Source organism: Podarcis melisellensis (genome assembly GCF_964234715.1).
Source record: "Podarcis melisellensis genome assembly, chromosome: 9".
Lineage (NCBI taxonomy): Eukaryota > Metazoa > Chordata > Lepidosauria > Squamata > Lacertidae > Podarcis > Podarcis melisellensis.
This window is the reverse complement of record NC_138541.1, coordinates 25938779-25959801: the sequence shown is the minus strand read 5'-3', so window position 1 is coordinate 25959801 and position 21023 is coordinate 25938779. Positions and strand designations below refer to the sequence as shown.

The window sequence follows — 21023 nt, the reverse complement described above, 5'->3', positions numbered from 1 at the left end:
GAGCCTTTGTGTACATAATAGCAGCTGTAGAGCATGTTGCCTTTTGTGTAGAATAATTCGGTGGCTGGATTCTCCCCCTCCTTCCTTCCTTCCAGGCGTCAAAAGACCACAAAATGGTGACTAGCTTTCAATGGTACAAGTAATGCTGTAGCAATTTTCATATGCAAATGCAACCTGCCAGTTTCCTTTCTATGAAATAATAGCATTTGATTATAAATGAGACCAGGAACAAATATTACTTTGAATGCTGTTTGTTTGTTTGTTCATAAAGTATCTAAAAATCTATGCATTCTGCATATGTGCTTTAAAAAAATCCCTGTCTTGGGGTGAGTAGCAAAGTAGTGCTTTGTTGAGAGTAAGTGTGGTACAATGCTTAGGATATTATTCTAGGATGGGAGAGTTCTGGGTTCAAATCCTCACACAGCCAGTAAGTTCACAGGGTGATCTTGAGTTAGTTATCAACTCTGCCAAACAGAGTAGAGTTATGACAAGCAGGAAGGGGAAGGCATTATACTCGCATTTCTAGATCAATCACTGTCAGGGAACTGCCATCGGAGCCAGAGGGAAGGCTCCAGAGGGATGCCGGAGAGGGTCCCAGTAGGGAGAGAGGCAGCCCATCTGCTGGGGAAGGAAATCAGCATAACACCAGTGGAGAAGGGGGGCAGATGGGGGAATCGGAGAGGAGGCTCCAGGACTCCTCGTCGGAGACCAGCGGGGAGAGCACGGGTCCTCCGCTGCCCACACCCTCCCTGCGCAGAAGACTTCCGCGCAGGGAGAGTAGGAGGAGACTTGGCGTCAAAGAACTTTTTTGCTGGAAGAAGTTCAAGAAACGCCCACTGACGGATTCTGCCAGTGATTGAGACAACCATGGGTGTGAGGCTGTCCAGACAGAAAGGGTTCAACCAAGTAACCTAGCCAGGAGTGGCAGCAACTTACGCACGAGCAACCCCTAGAACCATTACAATCACTTTTCATGGAACATAAGAATCCTTTTTTTAATTAGAAGCGGGTGTTCAGAAACAGATTGTGTTATAGCATTATAGGAAGAGGTATCTGCTGTTCAAAAGGGAGGAGGAGTCACATATTACACACATTAACCTATAGACATGCCTAAAATAACTCATTGGCTTCAGGCCATGGACCCTATGATGGGATAATGAGCTGCTTGCGCGTAAAAGCTGGATCCCGCTGGGGTTTGGCTGGTCATCCAAACCCAGGCACTCACGGAGCTCCCCCAAAGCATGACTCCGCTAGTCGCTGGTAGAATCTGACAGTGGGCGGCTACGGAACTTACGCCAACATAAAAGTTGTTTGACAGACATGCGCCTTCGTGACTCTCTGCGTGACAGTTTCCGGCGAAGGGATGGAGTTCCTAAGGGAGGTCTAGTAACCTCTTCACTGTTTCCACTGGAAGTGTCCCAGAGCCCTTCCTCCGCAGTGACTCTGGCACTCCCCCTGCTGGTTCCCTCCGCTGCTGCAGAGTCTCTCCTATTCTGCTGGAGCCTGTCCACCACTTTTTCCTCGGATGACAGTTCCCTGACATCCACCTCCCCCCCAGGGCCCCCTTCACACCCCCCCACCTCCTCTCCCACTGGCGGTGAGGGCGGAAAGCCCCTGAAGGAGCTCTCCTCGTCATCCGAGGATTCAAACACTTCTAACCAAGGCGTACCGTCTCTCTCCCCGTCTTCCTCTTCTTCGTCGGAGTCGGCTTCCTCACCCACCCCTGACTCTGGGAACCCTTCAAACTCTCCTTCCTCATCGGTGGTCCCAAAGTGTTCCCTTCTAAATCGTGCCATGGGTTGCGGTTTTTTTGGAAAACGCTGGTGAAATGTTTCTATTAAAACCTCGTCCTTGACTACCTCTGCTGGTACCCAAGTGTTTTCCGACTCTACTTCCCCCTCCCATTCTACCAGATATTCCACCTGATTTCCCTTCCACCTGGAATCAATGATTCCTGCCACGTTCATGTCGCGTTCTCTCTCTTCTATCACGGGCGCTTGGGTGGCCTCTCTCTCACGCTCCCCCCACTCCCGTCCCTCTCGGTACGGCGACAGTAATGACCTGTGAAATACTGGATGTAATTTCATGTGACTGGGCAGTCTGAGTTTGAATGCTACTGGATTGACCTGCTGTATGACCTCAAAGGGTCCCAATCTTTTGGGTCTCAACTTCTTACTCCCCCCTTTGAACGGTAGACCTTGGGTTGACAACCACACCCGGTCTCCCACCCTTATGGTTTCACCTTCCCTCCTATTTCTGTCTGCTTGTTTCTTATATTCCTCCTTGGCTCTCTCTAAGTTAAGTTGGAGCTGACGGTGAATCGCTTCCATCTCTTCAAAAAACATTTCCGCCGCCGGCACGCTCCACCTCTCCCCTCCCTCTCCTGGGAATGCCCAGGGATGGCACCCATAGTTTGCCAGGAAAGGACTCATTCCTGTGGACACATTCTCCGCGTTGTTGTAGGCAAATTCGGCCAGCGGTAGCTTATCTACCCAATCATTTTCTCTGTCCTTTATATAACACCTCAGGTATTGTTGTAAAATCCCGTTTGCCCTTTCCGCTTGCCCATTAGTTTCTGGGTGTCGGGCAGTGGAGAAATTGAGTTCTACTTGCAGTAAGCTCATAAGTTTCCTCCAGAACCTGGAAGTAAATTGTTTGCCTCTGTCACTGACCACCCTCAAGGGGGCGCCATGCAACCTGAAAATATGCTCTACAAACAACTTGGCGGTCTCTTCCGCTGTAACCGCATGTGAACATGCTATAAAATGACACATTTTGGTTAATAGATCTACAACCACCATGACAGCTGTTTTGCCTTTGGATTTTGGCAGATCCGTCATAAAATCTATGGATACTGCCTCCCATGGCCTCTCTGGCGTGGGTAAGGGTTGTAATAGCCCCGCTGGCGCCACCCTCTCTCCTTTTGCTCGCTGGCACCTGTCGCAACCCCTGACATATTCCCGCACGTCCTCCCTCACCTTGGGCCACCAAAACTCCCTGGTAACCAACCACATGTTTTTGTGCTGTCCAAAATGCCCCGCTGTGGGGCTGTCATGCAACTGCTTGAGTACTCTCCCCCTCAGTTCCCCATCTGGTATGTACAGTGCCCCTTTGTAATATAACGCCCCGTTCTTTTCTTCAAACCCCCCTGTGTTCTCTTCTGTCCTCCTGAGTTCTCTGAGTTTCTCTTGGGCGTATGCATCGTTCTCCGTCCCTTCCATCAGTTCCCTTTGCCCCACCAATGCCGCCCCACACACCCAGCGGTCTTCAGATATTACATGCCTTGCCTCAGGCGCTCCCTCCCCCTCTAAGTACTCAGGTTTCCTGGAAAGGGCATCCGCTCTCACGTTCTCTGAGCCTGGCACGTAACGAATCTCAAAGTGGAACTTGGAGAACTCCTGAGCCCATCGCACTTGTCTCTGGTTCAGCACTCGAGCTGTTCTCCAATATTCCAGATTTTTGTGGTCAGTTCGGACTTGAACCTTGTGTTGCGCCCCAATCAGCAAGTGCCGCCATTTCCGGAATGCTTCATGAATGGCGAGCAGTTCTCTGTCGTACACCGTGTAGTTCCTCTCGGATTTGTTCAATTTTCGCGAAAAGAATGCACACGGTCTCCATTCAGACGTATCCTTTCCCGGCTGGAGAAGCACGGCCCCCACCGCTCGGTCTGACGCATCAGTCTCCACTCTCATTGGTTTTTGTAGATCCACGTGCAGAAGCTGCTCTTCCGACGCAAACGCCTGCTTTAGGCGTTCGAACGCCTGCTGCGCTTCTTCCGTCCAAACAAATTTTTTTTTGCTACTAAGACAATCCGTGATGGGCGCAGTCAAATGGGCAAAGTTTTTGATGAACTTCCTATAGAAGTTTCCGAAGCCCAGGAACCTTTGCACGTCCTTCTTGGTCTTTGGTGTTTTCCATTCCAGTACCGCTTGAACCTTGCTGGGATCCATGGCCAATCCCTTGTCAGACAACCGGTACCCCAGGAATTCCACCTCCCTGGTATGAAACTGACACTTCTCCAGTTTCACCCACAGCCGGTTTTCTCGAAGTTTGCTCAGTACCTCTCTTACATCTCGCACATGCTGCTCCTCATTCTCTGAGTACACCAGGACGTCATCTAAGAAAGCTACGCAGTTCTTGTAGAGCAATGGCCCCAGGACGTGATTTATGAATGATTGAAAACAGGCGGAGCCTCCTTGTAATCCGAAGGGCATAACGAGGTACTCAAAGGCCCCCAAGGGGGTGAACATAGTGGTCTTCCACTCATCCCCCTTCCTCACACGTATCAAGTTATATGCCCCCCTAAGGTCCAGCTTGGTAAAAATTTTCCCTTTTCTCACCTGTGTCAGAATGTCATCAATTCTAGGCATAGGGAAAGTCACTGGTTCTGACACTGCATTCAGGGACCTGAAATCACACACAAGTCTGGGCTTGCCCGTGTGTTTCTTGTCCACAAAGAACACTGGACTGCCCCCCACCGCTCGTGACTCTCTGATGAAACCTCGCTTAAGATTCTTGTCAATGAACTCCCTTAACTCCTGCATCTCACTGTCTGACATTGCATACAGCTTGCCCACTGGCAATTGTGCTCCTGGGAGTAAGGTGATTTGACAGTCAAAGGGTCTGTGCGGGGGCAGTTTATCTGCTTCTTTTTCGCTGAATACGTCAATTAAATCAGCGTATTGCGGTGGCACCTTCCCCTTGTCCATCACTTCCACCCCTGCTAGAGTGGCCCTGGCACCTGCCTGCGCCTCTCCCTCCTTGCAGTGTTCTAGGCAATGTGCTGATCCAAAGGAAACCACTCTCTGATGCCAGCCTACTAGCGGATCGTGTAGTGCCAGCCAGCTCATTCCCAAGATAATAGGGGCTCCTCCCAAGGTGGCTACGTTAAACGCAATCAGTTCTGTGTGCCGTGCCACCCTCATTATCATAGGTACAGTCTGTTGGCTCACTTCTCCTCCCAACAGCTCCCTCCCATCAATTGTGGTAACCTGCAAAGGCTTACTTAATGGGATAGTCTGTATCTGATGTTCCGCTGCAAACTCCTTACTCATGAAATTACATGAGCTACCTGAGTCCAATAGCGCTTTTATCTTTAGTGGGTGTCCGTTTGCCAGTTCCAGCAACACCTCTATCACAAGCGCTGGTCTTGGAGGTTCCGGCGTGGGCACGTTCACTACTCCCTGGCCTGGCTGCTGTGCCCTGATGTTGGCAACCAGGCGTTGGCTTTTACTTGTTCCTTCATTTCTCCCTCCTCCTTCCCCCCAACAGTTCCTGCCATCCCTTGCCATTCCTTCCTTTGCGGACAGACTCTGGCAAAGTGACCTGGCTGTTGGCAGAGATAGCATCTCTTGCCGCTCTTTCCCTCCTTCTTCCGCTCTTCCCTGGTGTTTGAAACTGCGCGCGCGCGCGCTGTTCCCAGTTCCATCGGCTCTGCTGGCGGGAAAGGCTGCTCCGGAATCTCTGGAATGCGGAAATCCTTCCAACGTTCCCCCTTTTCTTCCCGCTTTTCCATAGCTCTAGCTTCCTGGCGTGATCCTATGGACAGCGCTGCTTTAGTCAGCTGATCCATAGACTCCGCCCTAGGTGCCCGGGAAAGTTCATCCTTCACTGACGGAGACAGACCTTCTTCAAACATCATCTGAATAGGTTCACTAGCAAGGTCCCACCCCAGTCTGTGAATCAGCATGGTGAACTCAGTCCAGTACTCACGTACAGATCGGCTCCCTTGTTTACATGCCATTAACTTCCTGCGCACCACCCCCTGCTCAATCTCGCTGGAAAACATCAAGTCCATGGCGCGAAAAAACTTCATTGTGTCCTTTAAGATTTCGTTATTGGCTGCCATCAGGGGCCGAACCCAGTCCCTCGCCCCTCCCTCTAGATGGCCAATCACGTACGCCACTCTAGAGTTCTCATCGGGGAAGTCATCAAACAGTAGATTGAGAGCATATTGCATCTCTGTCCTAAAGGCTTGATAGTTCCTGGGATCCCCCCCAAATTTCTGCACCAATCCAGGCACCCTTCTGGCAAGTGGGGTGGTTTTCCCCTTATCTGCATCTTGAGCCCTCCTCTCCTCTAGCCTCGCCGTTTGCAGTGCGAGCTGGACCTCCAACGCCCTATACCTTTCTTCCAGGCTTGGACCTGCTCCCGCTCCTCCTCCTGCTCCGGCTGGTTCGCTCATGATGCCCTCTGCTTGCACAAGCTGCTTTCGGAGACTGTCAGATTGCTATGATGGGATAATGAGCTGCTTGCGCGTAAAAGCTGGATCCCGCTGGGGTTTGGCTGGTCATCCAAACCCAGGCACTCACGGAGCTCCCCCAAAGCATGACTCCGCTAGTCGCTGGTAGAATCTGACAGTGGGCGGCTACGGAACTTACGCCAACATAAAAGTTGTTTGACAGACATGCGCCTTCGTGACTCTCTGCGTGACAGTTTCCGGCGAAGGGATGGAGTTCCTAAGGGAGGTCTAGTAACCTCTTCACTGTTTCCACTGGAAGTGTCCCAGAGCCCTTCCTCCGCAGTGACTCTGGCACTCCCCCTGCTGGTTCCCTCCGCTGCTGCAGAGTCTCTCCTATTCTGCTGGAGCCTGTCCACCACTTTTTCCTCGGATGACAGTTCCCTGACAGACCCTATTTAGTGTGAAATATTTGGAGGTGTGGAATGTTGCCTATAACCAAAAACAAACATGTTTTTAAAAAACTAAATTTGTCTCTACTTGCTAACTTTTTTAAAAAAAATAAAGCTGTGAAATAGGAATATCAAGCAATGTCATTCATAATCTATTATCATTTAGTGAGCATGTGCCATTTTAGAAGCCTTCAACATTTTCCCCATCCTAGTTTAATCACAGGTAGTAAGTAGCTGCTTATAGGAGGGCAATATTCTGCATTGTGATTGCAGGTGTCGCCATGTTGATTATCTTGCATATTCATGTATCTTTAGGAACAGATGGAACCACATAATATCCATATTTGATGATCTGGTGGGATTTGCTCAGCCTAAGCTCACATTTACATTTTGAACTCTGAAGGGGATGTGTTGGCAATTTAATCAGGCAAGGAAAGCCTTGGAGTTGCTTCTGTCGCGTGTCAAGCTCCTCACCAAGTTCTTGACATTACAGTAGATGGGATGGTGAAACCTGTGTCTGAACTGTACAGATTACAGGTGCGGACTCAAGACGGAGAATCATTCTCCATTGGGGGGGGGGGAGATCCTTGTACATATAAAAAGAGAGAAGGCTAGGCTTCTCTCTACAAATATCTTTTTCACATACAATTGCCCCCAGCGAACACCCCCATTCCAAAGCAACTATTTGCCCCACAGGGGGAAAAGTGCAAGTATCACATGGGTACCTGTGAATCTCTCTAATCCCCACCCCCACCCCAAATACAGGGCAAATAACAGCTTGGAAGGAAATTGATGGATGCGGGGGGGGGGATAATAAAGAAAACAGCATGGGGCTAAGGGGTAATCCCCTCCCCTCCCCACCCCACCCCACCCCACCCCAAAGAACACACACATAGGTGCATATACAAGATTTCAGCACCGAGCTTAGTCAAGCTCCCCTGCTGTAAGTAGCATTCAGTTTATAAAAGGTGCTTAGAGGGTTGGATTATGGATCTCTCCCCCCCCCCCAATTTCTTGTTTGGTCTTGTCTTTATACATAGGATTACCACTGCAGCTGTTTATTGTGACAATTAGGCCCCATGGCAGAGGTGTCTCTAGCGACCTGGGCGCTGGGCGTAGAGCATCTGGGGTGCTGCAGTAAATGCCACCACTGTTATGTCCAATGGCAGGCGAGAGGCAGGGGCAGATTTTGGCGTCACACATGGCGTCACTGGAATTTGAGACACCAAGGCCCACCACTGCCTATGGCAGAGGTGGGAAAGCGCTAACACTTAATCCTCATCGAGCCTAAATGGAGCTTGGGGGAGGGAGGAGGCATTTCAGGGTGTGTGCACGCATTTGTCTATTAATAATAATAATAATAATAATAATAATAATAATACCCCACCCATCTGGCTGGGTTTCCCCAGCCACTCTGGGTAGCCTACAGCACATATAAAAAATAGTAAAACATCAGACATTAAAAAATTCCTGATACCAGATGTCTTCTAAAAATCAGATAGTCTGGAGGGAAAGGCTTAACTCTTCCCTCTCTCTGCACTCCCTGGCTCCAGAAGGATGCTTTTGCTGTAGACTGGGGTGAGAGTTTGGATGGATGTTGGGGTATGAGTGTAGGGGAGTGTGGTGTGGCCAAACCCACTGCTATCTGGCCACACGTACTTTAATTTTGGTCCTGCCGAATGCTGGCATGTGACCTAAAAACCTTGGCCATGAGAGGATACTTTCACTGGGCTGAAAAAGACCCCACCCCCTGCCCTTCCTTAAGGGAAGTTTTCTTATGATACATGTATAGCTGCAATAACGTTCTTCACCAAGTTTTGTATTTTGGGTATCAGCTCATTTGCTAAAGCTTTGCTTGGATTCCAATGAGGAGGTGTTACTTTTTGCTTACTATTGTAAATCAAAATGTCATCTATCATTGAGAGCGTCTTTATGACTGCAGACCTGCATTTTAAGGAGGGTTAGGTATCATCGCTATAGATAAATTAGTTTTCTGTAGAGCCTCTTAAGTTGACATTTCCTTAACTTTAAAAATGACTAAATCTAGTTCCAATACATTTCCTTTCGACTCCGATCCTCTCCCCCCTGCTTTTTTTGAGGCTGAAATGCCTTAAAGACTTGAGTAAATTTACCTTTCGGTAAATGCAATTGCTGCTGCATTTTTGCTTGTGCTACTTTGCGTTCTGTCCTCAGCACAAAAAGTGGATGTTCACTTAAGCACTGCAGAGGTGCACTTTAAAGTTAAATCTGTATATTTTTGCCACATTGCCTGCAAGTAAGAAGAGGGAGGTTTCATGAAGAGCACGGCACAGCTTCCAACACTGTGTCCTGAAAGGCCAAACTTAATACATGGGATCAGAATGCTGCTGCATTAAAGAAGAAGAAGAAATGGTGGAATTAGACCCTGAGAGAGAGGGGGGGTATATGGTTAAAAATCCATCCTCGTTTAAAAAAAAGGAGCTGAAATACAGTGGTACCTCGGGTTACAGATGCTTCAGGTTACAGACTCTGCTAACCCGGAAGTAGTACTTTAAGAACTTTACCTCAGGATGAGAACAGAAACCGTGCACTGGTGGTGTGGTGGCAGCGGGAGGCCCCATTAGCTAAAGTGGTACCTGAGGTTAAGAACAGTTTCAAGTTAAGAACAGACCTCCAGAACGAATTAAGTTCTTAACCTGAGGTACCACTGTATATGTGTGTATGTATAATAGTTAGCCCACTCCCCAGCTCTAGTCAGTCAGCAAAATCAGGAGTTTTTAAAAGCCATATATGATTGGTGGATGTCTTCTCTGGCTTAGTGGGTCCCAAACTGTGTTGGCCAGGCTTTCACAAGTCAGGCTTCTGTGATGTGTGATGACTGAGAGAGAGCAGCTCTGCTTTTGAAAGGCACTGCTGTATATAATAGCAATTCAAGAAGCCGTTGCCTCTGCCCCAAGATTGATGGAGAAGGGGGCTTAGGTGAAGTACGTAAGCAAAGCGATGCCTCTCCATTCTATCTCCCTGACTTAAGAGGGGAAGCCAGAGAAAAGCGGTTGTTTCCACCGCAGAAATGTAATTTGAGATTTTGACATGATAGCTTTCAGCAGCCTGCTGCCACTTTCACCTCTGCACAAGGTCGAGTGGAACCTGCTGTGAGGAGAGCCTCATGAAATGCGACTAAATGAGAAGCGTTTCTGCTCAGCTTCAGCTCTCGCTTTTCAGTGGAGGGTAGGAGGGGGGACACATGACTCTCTAGATGTTGTGGGGCCTACAGCTCCCAGCTCCCCTGATTATTGGTTGTGGGGACTCCCAACAGCATGAGCGGGGTGGGCAGCAGGTTCCTCCATCCCTGGGTTAGAGTGTTTTTTCACATTAGATAATAGCTGAGGCTGGTAGAAAAATTCTTGTCCTAAGGCTCTGAAGAACCCCCTTCCAGTTCCTTTAAAGGAAAACGTTTGCTTGGGATTAAGCAGTATATGATATGCATGATGAGAGCTGTTGAACCTTCATGGTTCAGTCTAAGATTTCGATTCTTTTGTTAAGCCTCCCAAAATCTATTGAGCAATGATGTGTGTGAATGGATTACTGTTTGAAGGTGATAGTTGGTAGAAGAACTGGAAAGCGTAATCCAGTTCTGCAGCATTCTGCAAATACTTCAAAGGTGTGACATTGAACGGGTTGCACAAGTAAACACTGTAAGTATAGAGAGAATAAAGAGCAGGGGGAGTTCATTATGGAGCAATAGCGGTCACCGAACGATGTTAGCAGAATTACCAGAAGCATGAGCTTTGGAATGCGCAGGAGCAAACGTTACTGGTGCAATTGACCATGGGCAAAACGAAGTGCTGTATATTGAGGTGGATGTACACAAAAAATTATAGTGTATCTGGAATTAAGGTGGATTCCTGCAGAAGACCGTTCTTGGATATGTTGCTGGAAAGCCAGCCGTGGAGCCTGCCTGCCTGCCTTCCTCCTTGTCGGACCAGGGGTGCATTCTACTTTCAGTTGAGGGTGGCTTTTTAAATAGCCCATGATGTAACCCAAGTGTTTTGCAAATATTTAAATGTAAACCACGTGCTTTGCAAATATTTAAAACCTTGGTGGGAAATTGGGTAGGGGTAGAAACCATCCAAATACGAAATGGACAAAAACATAGTCAATTTCAGGAAACTCACTAGGGTTATATAGTCCCCTGACTTTTCCCTCGCTCCATATTCCCCCTTGACCTTCTTTTCTCTGTTCCACATTCCCATCTTCCTTCACTCCCTATTCACGGTTACATATTATAGCTGTCAATTCCTGTTTAAATATATATGTAGATATATATTTTAAAATATGGAGGTTTTATACAAGGTTGGGACTTTTGCAAAACCACTGCATTAATTATTTTTAAAAGTAAACACTTAAAAGTCTGATTTATGATCTGCAAACAAGTCTTCATTCCCGATTCAAATCTGTTTGCTGAGTCCTGTTAGTATCCATTTTTTACAGTTTTAATACAGAAGTTGTGTGCAAAAGCAGTCTTGTGCAGAGCCTCTGTACTGTTTTTTTTTAAATAAAAAAATAATAGTAATAATAAAGGTTCATTAAATTTCCTCAGCATGCAGAAATGGGAAATTAGTGTTGTTTCAGCCAATGGCAAATGCCTCTTCTACCTGCTGGTTTTTCCTGAAAGGTCAATTTTGTTTTTATAATACAGCTGTTTTGCACAAGAGCCGTTTTGCACAAAACAACTCTGTGTGTACACATGCGTGCACACCCCCCCCCCCAGATCATGAATGTGCCTTTAGCAACAACTGGTGGAAATACAAATTGTAACAACAGCAAGTGTGTGTCAAAGCAATAACAAAATTCTCATAAATTTCGTCGAGAAATGGGGAGTTTCTATGTGGGCACAGTTCTTATCCTCCTCCAAAGAATAAAAATGTCTTACGGAGAGAACCTGCAAAACACACACACACGTGCAAAAGCAGAAAGATGAGCAATTTCGATGAAAACAAAATGTAGTTTTAGTTAAACTTTTTGATGGTAGGCTCACTTTTCACTCCATAAGTCTTCGGAATTCAGTCTTTTTCACCGGTATGCACTTTTTATGTTGCTATGAAATCTTATTTATAACTCTTCCCCAATAATGAGTGATTTTTAAAAGATGCTATTATAAAGAAGCTGGAAAGAATAGCTTTTGGCTGGTGCAGACTGGAGGGAGTCCAAGGACCATTGTGATCTTATTGTGTGGTGTGTGTGTTAGCAGAATATCGGGTTTAAGATCTTGAGTTTCAAAAAGGAAATCTTTGTTTGCTGTACTGCTTGTTCATTCCCATGTTTTTCATGAGTACTCCAATGAAAGCTGCAGTTCACAAACCACTCATGCCGTGGTTCAGATTTGCCCCTTCAAAATCTGTGAGCCATAACAAGTCTGTGTGGTGTGTGGTGGGGATTCTCATGTTACTAATATATTGTATGTTTACTTTCTTTGCTAGTCACTTAATACACCTAGGCAGCTAAAAAGCCAGTATAAAAACATACACAGTATGCTAATACATAATAAAGACCATCAAACTTTTAAACAAATAATAAATACATGGAACAAAGTGTGCCGGCCCAGACATTTGCCAGGTGGAATTCGGGAGCTTCACACTTAGCAGAGTGGCATCACAACAGAGGACAGCTGGACTGGCCGGAAGAATGCCTTTGCCCAATTCACATACATACACAGCAAAGTGGGTTTGGATTGCATTGCTAGTCTTTTTTCCTGGGTATTTATTACAAAACTAGTGTAGATTGTTTACTAATGATGATGGCAGGAGCAGGATTTTGGGGATTGTGGTTTTAGCCTTAAAATGAGGGAAGAAAGCATTACATTTATAAAACGAACTGGGAAAACAGACTATTATTCTTCAAGGTCACTGGAAACGAGTAACATGAAATTCTAGTTTAACAACCATGGCTGTCTTTTTGCCCTGAACACCTTTATCCTATTGTGTTTCGCAGATACAGTCAGTATTTGTTGTGTGAGTAGCTTTCCCTGCAGATATGATTTCAAACTTGCTTTCAGTTACAAAAGATCCTACGCAGTTCGCCTTGTTATTTTTACGCTCAATTCAGCACGCAGTGTTTTTCTTAACTTACATTAAAAGGCATCCATGGTTTGTCTAGAGCTGTCAAAATGTGATTGCATATACGCACTACAGGTCAGTTACAGTATACTTGTATTTAAAAGTCAATTAGATTTAAGGAAAGTTTGGACCAGGAGAAAAACATCACTTGCAAAATAGAGTCCCAAGCGATGCAGAATAATGTTATTAAGTAACTGTTTTCTTAATTAAATGGCTTTACTCCAGCCATAAAAAACTGCAGACACCTTAATCAAGGAAGTAGCTAGCAAAAACCCACGCTGATGCACTGGCGGTGCCCAACAGAAGCATGCCGGGTTCATTGAAGGAGGGTGGAGAAGCTCATTTGCAGTATAGCTCCTGAACTTTCACTAATCTAATCTATGCCAGCCTGTGAAAAAGTGTTCAGCAATGTGTGTGCATAGTTGGTTCCTGGCTTGCGAAGGTGGTATGGCTTTCCTCGCAGACAGCACCATGCTTCCTTGAGAGCAGCTTTTCAAGAGCGTGAACTTTATTGAAAGGAAAACACTTGTGTAGGTGCAGCTTTATAGACTGTTTCACATTTCTAGTGACAGATGGGGAATGGCATGGTTCAGCAAGAGCAGACAGCCATCTTGCACACCTTCTGACAAGGAAACTAAGGCAGGAAAGAGTGTTCTTTATTATTTCAAAAAAACAAAAAAAAACTCTGTGTGTCCTGATTTGTCAGAAATGATTATTTCTTGAGCTATAGAATAATTCATCTTGGTTTTCCCATGAGTAAGTGGGAGGAAGGTCGCTACGGCGTGAAAGGTTGCAGGGTGCACGAGAGACAGGTAGCTTAGTGGTAGAGCATGTGCAGAAGGTTATCCCAGTTCCCTGGCATCTCCTGGCATCTAGAAACAAGGAGGAAAAAGATCTCTGCCTGAGAACCCAGAGAACCGCTGCCAATACTAAATGGACCAGTGATCTGACCCCTTATAAAGGCACATTCCTATGCTTAGCATTTGAAGGAGGGAAGCCATTTTACAGTGTTAGTCCTCTATTTGAAAGGCTTTCTGGTCAAATACCAGTTTATAGATAATCATAAGAAAGAAGGGAGAGCAACAGGAGCCTTGAAGTTGCCCATTAAGTTAGCACCTGGAGTTCAAGCTGATCAGGCACCCTGGCCACACTATTCTCTAATATGGCAATCTTTATTATATTAAATTATAATAAAGTACTTCTAAATTACTTATCTCTAGACATCATATCCAAATTAAAGTAAATCTGTTTCTTCTTTTGTCCTTTTTGGGGCAAAGATAAAGGTAGAAAGGTAAAGGACCCCTGGACAGTTATGTCTAGTCAAAGGCGACTATGGGGCTGCGACGCTTATCTCACTTTTCAGGCCGAGGGAGCCATCATTTGTCCACAGATAGCTTTCCAGGTCATGTGACCAGCATGACGAAACCGCTTCTGGTGCAACGGAACACTGACGGAAACCAGAGCGCACTGAAATGCCATTTACCTTCCCACCGCAGCGATACCTATTTATCTACTTGCACTGGTGTGCTTTCCAGCTGCTAGGTTGGCAGGAGCTGGGACAGAGCAACAGGAGCTCACCCCGTCACGTGGATTTGAATTGCCAACCTTCTGATCAGCAAGCCCAAGAGCAGGGGTCAGCAAACTTTTTCAGCAGGGGGCCGGTCTACTTGTGGGGGGCCGGACTATTTTTTTTTTGGGGGGGGGGAAATGAACGAAATCCTATGCCCCACAAATAACCCAGAGATACATTTTAAATAAAAGCACAAATTCTACTCATGTAAAAACACCAGGCAGGCCCCACAAATAACCCAGAGATGCATTTTAAATAAAAGGAGACATTCTACTCATGTAAAAACACGCTGATTCCTGGACCATCCGTAGGTCGGATTTAGAAGGCGATTGGGCCAGATCCCTTTGTTTGCCTACCCACGCCCAAAAGGCTCAGTGGTTTAAACCACAGCGCCAGAGGGTAATATGTAAGTGGCCACCCTGTTTTGAAGGAATGCATATTTAAAGAAAATTATCAAAATAAACCTTATGAGCACTTTATTGCATGATCTATTTACCTGTTGAAATTTACCTTTATTGCATGATCTATTTATCTGATCTATAAATGCTTAACAGTACCAATGTACCCAAAAAATTTAAAATAGCAATAAATATCATAAAAGTACTATAAAAATATAACCCCATAGTATGGCAGGTTTTTAGCATGTCTCCAAAGTATACAATCCTTAGTGTTTTATGTCCAAGGGAAGAGCGTTCCATACAGCAGTTGCCACCACGCTGAAGGTTCTGAACAAAGGACTTAAAGCTGGAACTTCAATAGTGGGTAAGTCCAGCTGTATATGATTATGAGGATTTTTCCTTAATCGTTCTTGGCTTTTGGAATGAGAATTTTAAGTCATCAGCCACAATCTAGAGAGTAATGCCTACTCATTGGGGTTTTGAATTAGCATTTATCAGCTGAGTGCATCTGTCTCTGCAACCATAGCAAAACCAAATTTGAAACATGAAAGAATCCAGTCTTTAGGGGGCACCTAAAGTGACACAAGTTGGTGTCCCTCAGTGCCTGGCTTTTTTAAAATGTAACATTTAGAACTGGTCTCTAGCTGCCTAAATATATAGACATCATGCTTCTATTTTGTTTTCCAGATATATTTGCAAATTTTATTCTACGCACAGCACACACCTCTGTCTTGCAGAAAAATAATAACAATTGTGTAAGCTGAAAATTCTTGTGACTCTCTCAATACGTCTGCAATCAGACTGAGCAATAAATGTTTGTGATGTGTGTTTTTGCGCTTGTGTGTTACTATGTTTGTCCAAAGGCATATGTAGTTGTAACTGTAACGCAAATAGCAGATTCTGCTTTTCATACAGATAATTTGTTACTTGTTCATTTGTTCCGCCGAGCATTACTATTTGCCTTCTTAAAAAAAATAAAAATGGTTACATATCTGCTCCCCATTTTACATGCATCTTAATTCTGTTGGCCTCAGCAGGCTTAGACCCATATAGCCTTGCAGAGGCTGTCCTTGCTGCTGCTTCAATATGCATGAATGTTTGTATCAATTCACCATTGGCACACTGGCTTTTTACGCAGTGTGATATTTCCTAGAATGCCATTTAATTTTGTTCGACGAACAATTATTATTTCAAGGGTAATTTGCTCTCTTTGGTATTCAGTTATTTGTCCGTGTCTGCTACCAGAAGCAGCAAAAAGAAATTGGACATACAATTTAATTATGTTGCAGTTAACATTGGAAAGATAGGTTCCAGTTGTTGGGGATCTTGAGCTGTTGGGCTCACGTCCTGCTTATGAACTCCCCATTGGTATCGACCTGGTTAGCCACTGCAAGAAAAGAGAGGAGATAATCCTTTGGTCTGATTCAGGAGGTCTTTTCTTATTCTTTTATTAGGCAGAAAGCAATGTCGGGAAGCCATAGCAGAGTAGGAACCAATAAGAATTTAAGGGAGACAATATTCATTGAATGTTTGAAGATTCAATAGCTCCAATCCCACTATCAACTGGATTTTTATTATCTTTTTCAGTGTATTGACTGTGGTGTTGATTCTTATGTTAAAATGTTCCAGATTTTTTCCTGTTTACCCACATCGAGAATCCATTAGTATGCGGTAACTAGGTGTGGATGCAAACACATTTTTGATAAGCCTGTTTTAAGAAGATAAGGGCAGCAGTGTTGAAGATTTCCGAATCATGAGATCTTGTTTAAACAATAGAAGAGACACATTTGCAGAATTCTTAAAGGAATATCAAGTAGTGCATTCCAAGTGGAACTTGTTCATAGTTCTGTCTCCTTATCTGGATTGGGGTACATTTTTTGTGTGAAATGCTTTGATCCTGCTTTTCTAGAGTACGCTCAATGCAGATTTACAGGGCAATATTCAGTGAACATTAAATGTAATTAAACAAGCAGCAATATAAAAGTTATCAGTATTTTAAAGTGAATTGGAATGCTACTGTATCAATTAAATTGCTAAGTGTAGATTGACTACTTTTCACCATTGTAATAGTATAACCAGTTATCTTGGAATAAGGACAACAAGAGTCAATGGAATTTACTTCAGAGTACATTAAAGGATTGTGCTATGAAACAATTTAAAGCAATTGGGAGCCATTTTGATCTGTTGGAAAAAGCAGCCTAATTTTTCAAAATAAATAAAGCATGGCTTTACGAGCTTTGTCCCCAAGAATCCGCCATCCGGAAATGTACTATTCCTGAACATGCTCTGTTGAGTAGTCATGGTTAAATAGCCATTGATAGGCCTACTCACAGTGAAATTTGCTAGTTGTTTTAGAATTAATTAAATTTTTATCTATTTTATCCACAAAACAAATGGAGGCTTTTAGACAAGCCACACAGAAAAAAACAGCACAGAAACAGTTTTCTCTTCTACTTTTCCATATTTAATCTCAAGATTGCCTAATCTTTTTGGGTGCCCACAATTGCTATAAGTTCAACTGAAAAACAATGATGGGTCAATTGGAGTCTGGGTTTAGTGAATATTCCACATACACCCTGGCTCTCAAATATATGTGTGATGGGACGATGAGCTGCTTGTGCGTAAAATGCAAGTCCCTCAGAGTTTGATCAGGTTTTCAAACCTCTGCCTGTGACGGAGCCCCTCCAGCATGGCTGCGTCAATCACTAGTAGAATCCGAAAGTGGCTGCTTTCGGAATCGTTTCCAACATAAAAGCTCTTTAACGGAAACACGTCGTCTGGCCTCTCGGCGTGACAGTTTCCGGCGAGGTGTGGGTGTCCCTATAGGAGGTCCTGAGACCTCCCCACTGTTTTCGCTGGAAGCGTCTCTGAGCCATCCCTCCGACTCACTTTCCCTTGGAGTTCTTGCTCGCCCTCTACTGGTTCCCTCTTCCGCTGCTACTCCTCTCTCAACCTCAGTGAGCCTTTGCGCCCCCGGCGCTTTAGATGGCAGTTCCCTGACATCCACCTCCCCTCCAGGGCCCCCTTCACCCCCTCCCGTCTCCTCCCCTACTGGCGGTGAGGAGGTAAAACCCCTGAAAGAACCTCCTTCGTCTTCCGACGTCGCGAACACTTCCCTCCACTTGTTGCTGTTCCTACTCTCTCGGTAATCTTCGTCATCGGAGTCCACTCCCTCTTCCAACTCCGACTCCGCGAACCCTTCCATTTCCTCTTCCTCATCGGTGGTGCCGAAATACTCCCTCCTAAACCTTGCTATCGGCTGAGGTTTCCTCGGGAACCTTTGGTGGAACGTTTCTGTTAAAACCTCGTCATTGACTTCCTCTGCATTCACCCAGGTGTTTTCTGACTCCGGTTCCCCTTCCCACGCCACCAAATACTCCACCTGATTTCCCTTCCACCTGGAATCGAGGATTTCCGCTACATGGTTGCGGCGTTCCCTCTCTTCCAAGGCTGGTCCCCTGACGTACTCCCCTTCACGTCCCCCCCTGTATGGTGACAGTAACGACCTGTGGAACACTGGGTGCAATTTCATGTGGTTGGGTAATCGGAGTTTGAAAGCTACCGGGTTGACCTGCTGAATGACCTCAAAGGGTCCCAATCTTCTGGGCCTCAATTTCTTACAACCCCCTTTGAACGGCAACCCTTGGGTTGACAACCACACTTGATCCCCCACCCTTATGGTTTCACCTTCCCTTCTGTTCTTGTCTGCCTGCTTCTTATATTGTGCCTTAGCCCTTTCTAAGTTGAGCTGGAGCTGATGATGGATCGCTTCCATCTCTTCTACAAAATGTTCAGCCGCTGGGACGCTCCATCTCTCCCCTCCTTCCCCTGGAAATGCCCTGGGGTGACACCCGTAATTTGCCAAAAAGGGACTCATCCCTGTGGACACATTCTCCGCATTATTGTAGGCAAATTCTGCCAACGCCAACTTTTCGACCCAATCGTTCTCTCTGTCATTGACATAACACCTCAGATATTGTTGAAGAATGCCATTTGCTCTTTCCGCCTGCCCGTTGGTTTCAGGGTGCCGGGCAGTTGAAAAATTGACTTCCACGTGCAGCAAGCTCATGAGCTTCCTCCAGAACCTGGAAGTAAATTGTTTGCCGCGATCTGAGATCACCCTCAAGGGAGCCCCGTGCAACCTAAAGATGTGTTCTACAAACAACTTCGCTGTTTCTTCCGCTGTGACTGCATGTGAGCATGCTACAAAGTGGCACATCTTAGTTAACAGGTCTACTACTACCATGATGGCTGTTTTCCCCTTGGACTTTGGCAGATCCGTCATAAAATCTATTGATATCGCTTCCCAAGGCCGTTCTGGTGTGGGTAATGGTTCTAATAACCCTGCCGGCGCCCTTCTTTCCCCTTTGGCTCGCTGACATTGGTCACACCCTCTTACATACTCCCTTACATCTTCCCTCACCTTAGGCCACCAAAATTCCCTGGTAACCAACCACATGGTCTTGTGTTGTCCAAAATGTCCCGCCGTGGGGCTATCATGCAACTGCTTGAGTACTCTCCCCCTCAATTCACCTTCGGGTATATACAGTGCCCCTTTGTAATACAATGCCCCATTTCTTTCCTCAAAACCTCCGGGGCTCTCGCCCTCCCCCCTGAGACCTCTGAGCTTATCCTGGGCATATTCATCATTTTCCGTTTCCTCTACCAGTTCTCGTTGCCCCACCAGCGCCGCCCCACACACCCAGCGGTCCTCAGGGATGACATGTCTCTCTTCGATCACCCCCTCCCCTTCCCAATACTCTGGTTTGCGTGAGAGCGCGTCCGCCCTGACGTTTTCTGGGCCTGGCACATAACAAATTTCAAAGTTGAATTTGGAGAATTCCTGTGCCCATCTCACTTGTCGTTGGTTGAGCACTCGAGCTGTTCTCCAATACTCTAAATTCTTGTGGTCGGTGCACACTTGCACCTTGTGTTGTGCCCCAATTAATAAATGTCTCCACCTCCGGAATGCTTCGTGAATGGCAAGTAGTTCCCTGTCATACACCGTGTAATTCCTCTCGGATTTATTCAGCTTCCGCGAGAAGAAGGCACACGGTCTCCACTCCGACGCACTCCTCCCCGGTTGAAGAAGGACCGCCCCTACCGCCCGGTCGGATGCATCGGTTTCCACTCTCATGGGTTTTCGTAAATCCACATGCAGAAGTTGTTCTTCCGAGGCGAAAGCCCTTTTCAGTTCTTCAAAGGCTCGATCCGCCTCTACCGTCCAAACAAATTTCTTCTTGCTGCTGAGGCAGTCGGTGATGGGCGCCGTCAAGTGGGCAAAGTTCTTGATGAACTTCCGATAAAAGTTCCCAAACCCCAAGAATCTTTGCACGTCCTTCTTGGTCTTCGGTGTCTTCCATTCCAGTACCGCTTGGACCTTGCCTGGATCCATGGCCAATCCCTTGTCTGACAAGCGGTACCCCAGGAATTCCACCTCCTTGGTATGAAACTGGCACTTCTCCAGTTTCACCCACAGCTGGTTGGCTTGCAGCCTGCCCAACACTTCTCGAACGTCCCTCACATGCTGTTCCTCATCTTCCGAATACACCAACACGTCGTCTAAAAAGGCCACACAATTCTTGTAGAGCAAAGGTCCCAGAACGTGGTTTATAAAAGCTTGAAAACACGCGGAGCCCCCTTGTAGACCGAAGGGCATAACGAGGTATTCAAAGGCTCCCAAAGGGGTAAACATGGTGGTCTTCCATTCATCTCCCTTCCTTATGCGTATCAGATTGTACGCCCCCCGCAGGTCCAGCTTTGTAAAAATCTTTCCCTTCCTTACTCTGGTCAAAATGTCATCAATTCGGGGCATAGGGAAAGCCAGGGGCTCCGACACTGCATTGAGGGCCCTAAAGTCACACACCAGTCTCGGTTTGTCTGTGTTCTTTTTGTCCACAAAAAACACTGGGCTGCCCCCCACCGCTCGGGACTCTCTGATGAAACCTCGCTTCAGGTTTTTGTCAATGAACTCCCTCAGCTCCTGCATCTCCCTGTCTGACATGGCGTACAGCTTGCCTACTGGGAGTTGGGCCCCAGGGAGTAGGTTGATTTGACAGTCAAAGGGTCTATGCGGTGGCAGTTTGTCTGCTTCCCTTTCGCTGAATACGTTGCTCAGATCTGCGTATTGCGGGGGCACCTTCCCTTTGTCCATTACTTCCATCCCGGCTAGGGTGACTCTGTCTCCTCCCGAAACCTTCCCCTCCTTGCAGTGTTCTAGGCAATGCGCTGACCCAAAGGAGACCACCCTCTGATGCCAGCCCACTAGCGGATCGTGTAGCGCCAGCCAGCTCATCCCCAAAATGATGGGCGCTCCTCCCAGGATGGCCA

General features: G+C 46.2%; 2 protein-coding genes across 14 annotated transcripts in view; both read left to right on the top strand.

The window, feature by feature from the left end:
• Nucleotides 1–556, top strand: part of ARSJ (arylsulfatase family member J) — a 77462-nt gene extending 76906 nt beyond the window's left edge. Inside the window, exon 3 of the transcript XR_014171611.1 lies at nt 527–556. The gene's annotated coding sequence lies outside the window, so the exon portion shown is untranslated. The remainder of the gene's footprint in view (nt 1–526) is intronic.
• The window catches only part of CAMK2D (calcium/calmodulin dependent protein kinase II delta), a 153261-nt gene that overhangs the window by 16028 nt on the left and 116210 nt on the right, over nt 1–21023 (top strand). The window lies entirely within an intron of this gene.